Below are 9,279 nucleotides of genomic sequence, written 5' to 3' on the forward strand. Positions count from 1 at the left end.
TTCAATGCACATTTTTAGTCTTAGCACTCCCTACTATTCTGGGTGTTCCTGAGCTGTACAAACTTAGCCCTCACCTGAGCTAGACCACATCTTTGCCCAGCCTCTTCCTTCCGCCTGAAATGGTTTTGCTGCATTGCATCAGAGCTCACTTTTATTAGTCTCCTGCTGATTTGAGAGGAAAAACAAATTTCTATAAAAAAAATAACCTAACCAGGCCTAACATACCACTGTAGGGCAGAAAAATATTGATACTCAACTAGTTGATGGACATTCATTCCAGCAATGTAACATTAACACCTCTTCGTGTTATCTATTGTTCTGTAACAAGTCATCTTAAAACTCACTGGTGTGTTCATTATTTCATATAATGCAGTGACATAATCACATAATGCTTCTTGAAACAAGATAATATACATATGTGTGACTTTGTCTCGCTGTGGATTAACTGCAAAAGCAGGGAGAATTTGAAAAAAGGTTAAGTATAGGTGAAGCTATTGTTTCTTGTGTTTAAAAAAATAAATCTTCAGAACCACTAAAAACTCACTGGTGTGAAACAGTATTATATAAGTATTAGAAATCTGAACATATTAGATGATCATATATACATAGCTATTGAGCTATTGTGATCCTCTACTAGTACTATCCTATGTTTCTTTGGGTCTCGCTTACTTCACATAATATTTTTTCCACATCTTTCCAGTTCCTTACAAATGGGGCAATGTCATTCTTTCTGGTAGAAACATAGAATTTCACTGTGTATATATACCACATTTTGAAATGAACTCCAAGATATGGAAATGAGGTCTCTTCAAGCCCCACGACCGACAAAAAAAAAAAAAAAAAAAAAAAACTATATATGGAAATGAGGTCTTTGTTGTTGTTGTTTTTAATGTACTATGTGAAGTTATTTCTTTTTTTCCTTCATTGCTTTTTTCCCCTTTGGTTTATCCCAATGCCAGTTTTTCAGTTTGGTACCCTGTGTCTTATATATTTATTTTGATTTGGGGAAGAAGAGGGAAACAACAAAATGGTGAGACAGAGGACAAAGGGTGAACCAATGCAACAGAGACACTCACAAGACACTATGTTGGAAATGAACTTTACAACTTGGTGGGGAAGGGGAGTCAGGGAAGGGAAAGTGGGAGAAGAATGAGGGAAGGAATAACAATGTTCAATAAGAAATGTACTCATATGTAACGGTAACCCTTTTGTACATCACCTTGACAATAAAATTAAATTAAAAAAAAAAGAAATCTGAATACAAACAAAAAGAATGACTTATCTCAGTCAAGCTCAGGGCCTCAGGTAAAAAGATTCAACTGACTGGGAGCCAGAATAAGCAGGAGGCTTCTTTACTGTCTACATCTAGCACTGAGGTTACAGAGATTGTCAACCTAGATAATTCACACATACTCACTCATGGTCCCACCGTGTGCCTTCCTCAGAGCACAGCAGCCTTTATGTAGTTAGATCTCTTACACAGAGGCTCAGAGATCAACAGGAAAGCTTTCCAGCATCCCAGTAGAAAATTGTATTGACTTTTTGATTCAGCCTTACTAGTAATATTTCCAGCACAGGCTATTGATTGAAATGAGAAAATTTTTCCCTGATTCAAGAGGGACAGGACCCCTACCTCTACCTTCAATGGAAGAAAAGTCAAGGAGCTTGTGGCTCTCTGAAATCTTAGAATTTCACCAGTGAAAGAAAACTTTTACAAAAACTTTTCCCAAATTGGACAACAATCCTAAATTATTCTTATCGCCAATAATGATTGATAAAGCTGAAAGGAGTTTTTCTAAATTCTCAATAATAAAAATAAGATATGAACCAATTAACCATTCTAAAGGAAAGAAAGCATGAGCTATATTCAATAATAAAACAACCTAAAGAAGGGAGGCCATCAATAAGCCATCAAAAACTACAGAGAAAAATACAATCATTAGACAGTTAGCTAATAAAAATGTCATTCTTTTTTCTAGCTTTTGTTTCAAGTTTAGAGTATTTATTTAGTCTTTATTTTAAAAATCCACTTGGCACCTAAATTATGTTAATAAGTTAATAGTTAAAGTTAGCCCTAATTGAATAAAGTTTAATTTTTTGTAATAAAATAAGCTTTTAACACACATAGCCCCAAAATTAAGTTTTCCTGATTCTTGGTTTCCATGGTATCTCTCTCCCCTGAGTCTTACCCTCCCCACTGACAAGAGCTCACTTGCCACGTCCTCCTTCTTACGAGATGAAGAATGGCAAATCTCAGCACTAAAGAAAACCCTATTTTCACCTTTTTCCAAAATCCATTCCCAGCAATCTCAGACTAAGACCATCATCTATAAGCTGACCACTTCTCACTGTGCATGTAGTTAGAACGCAAACGGGCAGCACTGCTAGGATATAATCCTGTGCATTTCTACTGATGTTCCACTGTCCCCTTAGACATTCTCCTTGTGCAGCGATCACCCTCGCCTTACCTCTGATGAAAGCTTCGTGCCCTCAAGGCTTTTCAGATCACATGGTCAAAATGCTTGTCTTCCCTGCCTGAAGCCTTTGGTGCAATTGCTATGGGAGTCAGGAAATTAGGACCTAGCTCTTTTGTTGTTCCCTGGTGAACATGACCAGGAGGTACCAAGGACAGGAAGCAATGGTACCTGGTCACTATGGAAGGTCTTCACACCTTGTGAGCCTGCTAGATGCTAACAGCTGAGCTGGCTCCTATTCTCACATTACTATCAAAAGATCCCCATTTTGGTCTCTCAAACTGTGAACTCCCATGACATGGGAAGCAACTCCCCTACCTTTGTACCACTGAGGACACGTTGCCCCGAGGAGCTGTGCTCTTAGTCAGGATTTCTTTCCTAAAACACTCAAGGCTGCCATTCTCACACAAGTTGTACACATGGTCCCAGGGACACCATCACAGGAAGAATGCTGTGACTTATACTCCTCCAGTCACTATGCACTGCTTCTGCTTTCTCAGGATTATGCCAGTCACCAAAACCATGTGTGCCCATCTCCAAATACAAAGCAAACCCTCCCTATGGTCCAAGTGAAGCCCTGTATTCATTCACTCTGTATTGGGCTAGCCCTCACCATTCTCAAACAGAGGGAAGAGAGAACTGGGGAAATTTGCATCAGTGTTTTATCTTACAAAAGCTAATTCTTACAAATGTGCTCTTTTCACTCTGAACCCTTGAATATATTTGCAAGTTTAATATTTTTAATCCTTTTGGAATATCACACAGACTCTATCATGATGTGTCAGCTGAAATTCCAACCTTAATATCCTATAAAATAAAAATATACATATGTATAAATATAAATGTCCAACTGAAGCGGGGCTCTGGTGGCTCACGCCTGTATTCCTTGCTACTAAGTAGGCTGAAATCTAAGGATCAGAGTTCTGAGCCAGCCCAGGCAGGAAAGTCTGTGAGACTTTTATCTCCAATTAACCACCAGAAAACTGGGAGTCGTGCTGTGACTCAAAGTAGTAGAGCGCTAGACTTGAGCAAAAAGAGCTAAGGGACAGAGCATAGGCCCTGAGTTACAACCCCATGACCAACAAAAAAAATGTAAAAAAAAATGAAATTAAAAAAATATGTCCAACTGAATGTGCTGCAGAATTTAAAACTAAACTCAACATCCATCTCTCTCCTTTATATTCTCTCAATTGACCCATACTGATCAAGTAGATCAATAGAGAAAGCTTAGCTTCAAGAAACACCTTCCATAATCAAACACAAGTCAGAAATGCCAAAAATTCATCCATATTTCCCTTGGTTTCCATGAGGAATGGATGGATATCTTTTCACCTAGATTACTGAAAGCACTTCTTTCTTGGGATTTATTAATTAATCACTTGTTTAGCAAATATCTACTAAAACTACCTATATCTCATGCACTTTGAGAATAGAACAATTTGAGGATTTCACGTGTAATGAACACACTTACCACCATTCACAATATATTCTATCTTTTTTTTTTTTTTTTTTTTTGGGTCCGGTCATGGGGCCTGAACTCTGGGCCTGGGCACTGTCCCTCAGCTCTTCAGCTCAAAGCTAGCACTCTACCACTTGAGCCATAGCGCCACTTCCGGCTTTTTTCTTTTTGCTTATGTGGTGCTTGGGAATCGAACCCAGGGCCTCATGCATGCAAGGCAAGCACTCTACCACTGAGCCACCTTCCAAGCCCCAATATATTCTATCTTTACATATCTCAGAGAGCAGATCCTCTCTCTGTTTTAATCATTATGTACACCAAACACCTTGAGAGGCCTGCGGCTTAGTAAACACTCAGTAAATATGTATTGATTAAGTGAGTAAGTAAAAGAGCACAGAAGTGCTGCTGGACGTGGCTGCTGTTTGAGTACATGAACAAGGACTATGAATGAGATCTTAGCTTGACATAGAGACTATACAACAAAATGTTCCATCTGGGCACCTGGCCAGCTTGAAGTGTTTGAAGTAAAAAGAAGGGGACAATGTGAAAACTAAAAATAGTTTAAGGTAATATATATGTTGTGAAGGACTGAGATAGGACATTAGACTAAATATTTTCACAAGAGTGAACATTGTATGTCATGCTGAGGAGTTAAAGCACTAACTTGCCAGTCTTTGGAGAATCACTGATGGGCTTTAAGCAATCAGGGGCAATGAGTTGACCTTTGATATACAAAGTTCATTCTTAAAGCAATGTTGAGGGTAAATTGGAAAAGATAAGTCTAAAGATGGAGAAGACCGCTCCATGGCAATAGGATTTAGGAGCATTAATGAGACAAGAAGCTACTTCTGTCCTTTAAAAATTATTACCAAATTAGAAACAATGAAAAAAAAATAAAACCAACATCATTTCAAAAAGTTGCATATAACCACAGTATAGGGCAAAGTCTCCCAGACATAGTGAATGTCAAGGGCAGAGGCATTCCAAAGGAGATGAATGACCAGATCACCAACTCAGATAAGAATACACAGAGATATTCTCCAAAACAGGAGGGATTTTTTTTTAGGGAACCTCACCAAGCCCTCATTTCCCAAAATGGCACGTTTGTTGATGGACTATAAGAAAGACTCATAGCAGACAAAAGGGAACCACACACACTCTGCCCTAGAGGTCTGTCTAGAATAAGCTCAACAGATTCTATATGTGGAATAGTCCTGTAAGGATAACTTTTATTGGCTTGACAAAAGAAGAAAGACTGAAAGTAATCACAAACGTAATTTCCACCACAGAGAATTCTCACTGCTGAAGCTCATGTGGAAAAATAGAATCAATATAAGAATAAAAAAGCTATCAAGAGTCAAATTTTTATTTCACCTGTCTCTACTCATAAAGATCAAGTAGATCAAAAGTAAATATACACAGAAACAACCTTAATAACATGACTTTTAGAGGAATGTAATTCATTTTGGGTAAGTATCTTAATCTATGCCCTAAAAGAAAGCAGAGGGTTTTTTTTTTCCAATGCCAGTAACATGACATGAAAAAGTAACTCCATATTGTATCATGAGAAAAATCTTTAATACATTTCCAAACACAGGCATAGTTGACAATCTGTATGAAGAGCAATAAGACTAAAAACATAGAACTATGTCAGAAACCCTAAAGTTAACTTCAGAAATACAGAAGGAACATGTGATGGCTGAAGTAAGAAAATGGGAATGAAGAAAAATCCCTAGATAAAAATGCATGCTGATTAGAGACAGAAGCTGAGGGTGGTAAAGGTGTCTTCAACAACTTCTAAGCTTCTGCCTGAGAAACTGGTGGGCAGCATTGCCATCCATCAACATTGGAAATAGTTTAAGAGAAAAAGAAAACACACTGGGAAAAAATAACTTCATTTTTGGTCAAGTAGAGCATGACATGACAACAAAACCTCAGGTGGGGTAAAGTTACAACAGGCAGGTGAATACATCAGCATAAACCTCAGGACCGAGACGGAACAGGAGAAGTATATTTGGAAAACAGTTTTATATAGCGAGTGGACATAGTAGCTTTGAACAGAGTGTTAAGGGAGTCCAGGAGAGAGCCCTCAGATTCACATATTTCTAAAGAAAAGTGGTGATCTATCATCACATAGCACATTGTGCATGTGTTGAACTACTACACTGTATCCCATAAATATGTGTAATTGTCATGAATTAACCATGATTTTTGGTTAAGCTAATAAATACTTGAAAATACAAAAAGAAATAAAAAGAGGAAGCAAGAGATTTAGGGAAGGATCCCCAGAAACATGTTTCACTTTTCACAGCATTAATTACATTTATGATGGCTGTTTCCACATCCATATTTCCTGTATACTCTAAGTTGGGAAAGAATAAAAACCAATGTCTACAATATTAACTACCTTATTATCTTCCTAAGAAGTACTCATTTAATAGTAGGGAGGGAATAAATATTTCTAATGAATTAATTGAAAGCAATACTTCCACTTGGACTTCTTCTTATTCACACTTCCTACTCTGGCTCTTATTCCTTTTGATGCCTTTCCTTTATCCATCCAGCCTCCCTCTTAGGAGCTTTTCTCCTGATTCTGAAAAAAGTCCCAGAAAGGTACAAAACTCTTGAACTATTTGCTTTTAAAATTATAGTGATAAATAAAGTTTAAAAACAAATGTTGGATCAACTCAATCTCTAAAGTATCCTGAGATTTAATATTAACAGAGTAAACCAGTAGTTCCCAATCATTTTCATGTCATATGAAAGACAGCAATATTTACAATACACTGGGGTAAACAGAGGCACCTGTTCATGGACTCTGAGAAGCCTACTCAAAGATTAATGAGAACAAAGGCCTTGGTATACATGTGTACTCTTGTAGTGCACAGATCAGAAAGATCTAGGCTACAGAGCACCCCAATAAAATCTCTCTTCCATTTCCAAAATATTATTTCAGAAGTATTATAAGACTTGGGTTATATCTTACTACTCTTTTCACTGAGCCTCTATGTACTTCAGTTCCCCCTTTATAAATGGGGGTGTTGACTCCATACTTAATATGGTTGCTGTGAAGTGATTCAATAAAGTACTTCTTACAACAGTGTTTGACCATAAGAAAATACAGCATTTTCACTCAGTTAATCATCTAACAGTCAAGGCCTCATCTTACATTATTTCACAAGAGCTTGAAATATACTGTCACACTCTGAGGATGCATAGTCTTTCATCTTTATAATATTCATGTATCAAAATTTATTTGGTTTACACATGAAAAACGCTAGATCAGCTTCGTATACAAAAGTAATTGGAAGAAAATAAATAATGTATTAATAGTCACTAAAATCATCGTCCTAGTTGTGTTTATAAATCTAAAAATAAAAAATATAATGTATATATAAATAATTACTGTAGGAAAAAAGATGGGAATCACCTGCTCAACAAAAATAAGAGTCATCAAAGGTTTTTTTAAGTATTACACTTTGACAATGCAAATGCTGTTAAATCCATGATCTGTTTGTTCTTACTCCTGTAATTTCTGTTTTAAATGGTCTAAAAGATAAACAACAACCACTAAGAATTAAATTTGGGACCTAAAAAAGGATTATACTTGGGATCTAAAAGAATATGAATTTTCATTAATTTTATAGAACAATTTCATACAAACTGGTGAAAGTGCTAAAAGCAAATCAAAGTCAAGTCAAAAGGAAGAGTAAGCCATCAGTTCTGAGACAAAGCTAAAAGATATTAAAAAACTTAATATACACAATAATAACTGAATTGTGATTCCATGCAAAATTCCCTTCAGACCTAACTTTGTAAAGACAACTAAACAAACCCCAACGTTACTTAAAATAGTCTAAACAAAGTTTAGCTTAGGTATCTCAGCAAGGGCTATTACATTGCACTCTTTGATAATATTTGTTGTAAATGTCATAAGATTAAAGCCTACAAGGCACATTTCATAAAATGTATCAATTCCCTTTCTGAAGCATACAACTTTTGTAATATAGAAGTCTAATGCGAAAAATAAATCTTGCCTTGCACCCACAGAATGTAGGAAAATAATGGGAAGAGAATTCCTTGAAAGAAAATCTGGATATGATAGAGTCAGCAGTGTCGCTTTTTTATTGTAAAATTAGTATACAGAGGGGTTACAATTACATGAGTAAGGTAATGAGTACATTTTCCTATGGAGCACTGTTACCTCCTTTGTTTTTCCCCTACCATCCCTTCCCTTTTCACCTCCCTAATTCCCCCCACTCCCTCCCAAGTTGTAAAGTTCGTCTTCAACATAGTATCTTGTATATATCATTGTTCCAATGGTTCAATCTGTATCCTTGTTTCAGCATTTTGCCATTTCCCTTCCCCTCCACAAATTAGAAAAATGTATATACAAGATGCAGGCACTGACATCAAATACAGTGAAAACGGGTTATACCGTGGGGAAAGAACATATCAAATAAACAAAAAAAATCACGTAGTACATTTTAGATACATTAAAAACAAAACAATAAAGGAAAAACAAATTGTGTCCCCATCTTGGGATTCATTTCACTTAAGATCATCTTATATGGGCATATGTACATAGCTTTTGACCTTTTCTGCTTTTCCTAGACATATACTAGTTATTGCACCTAAGGAAAACCATGGGACCTATGTTTCTTTGGGCCTGGCTTACTTCACTTAATATAATTTTTTCCAAGCCTTTCCATTTCCTAACACTGCCTTTCTTTCTGACAGAGGCATAGAATTCCATTGTGTATGTGTATCACATTTTCTTGATCCATTCATCTACTGAGGGGGCATCTGGGTTCATTCCATATCATAGCTATGGTAAATAATGCTGCAATAAACAAGTTGTGCTAGTAGCTTTAGAACAGCCTTGTTTGTGATTGTTTGGGTAAATGCCAAAGTCGGATTGCTGGGTCATAGGAGAGCTCTATGTGGAGTCTTTTGAGGAACCTCCATACTGCTTTCCAGAGTGGTTGAACAAGTTTACATTACCACCAACAATGCAGTAGGTTTCCCTTTTGGTCACATCCTCTCTAGCATCTGTTGTTATTAGAGTTCTTGATTATAGCCATTCTAACTGGAGTGAGGTGGTATCTCAATGTTGTTTTGATTTGCATTTCTTGTATGGCTAGAGAAGTTGAGCATTTCTTCATGTGTCTATTATCCATTCTTATGTCCTCTTCAGAGAAGTTTCTCTTTAAGTCTTTAGCCCAGCAGTGGCTCTTAAACTCTACTATAAAGCTATAGTAATCAAAACAGCTTGGTATTGGCATAAGAACAGACCTAGGACCAATGGAATAGAATTGAAAACCCAGAAATGAACCTACAGACCTA

Source organism: Dipodomys merriami, unplaced genomic scaffold (genome assembly GCF_024711535.1).
Source record: "Dipodomys merriami isolate MVZ:Mamm:240054 unplaced genomic scaffold, mDipMer1.0.p SCAF_15, whole genome shotgun sequence".
In the NCBI taxonomy this organism is placed as follows: domain Eukaryota; kingdom Metazoa; phylum Chordata; class Mammalia; order Rodentia; family Heteromyidae; genus Dipodomys; species Dipodomys merriami.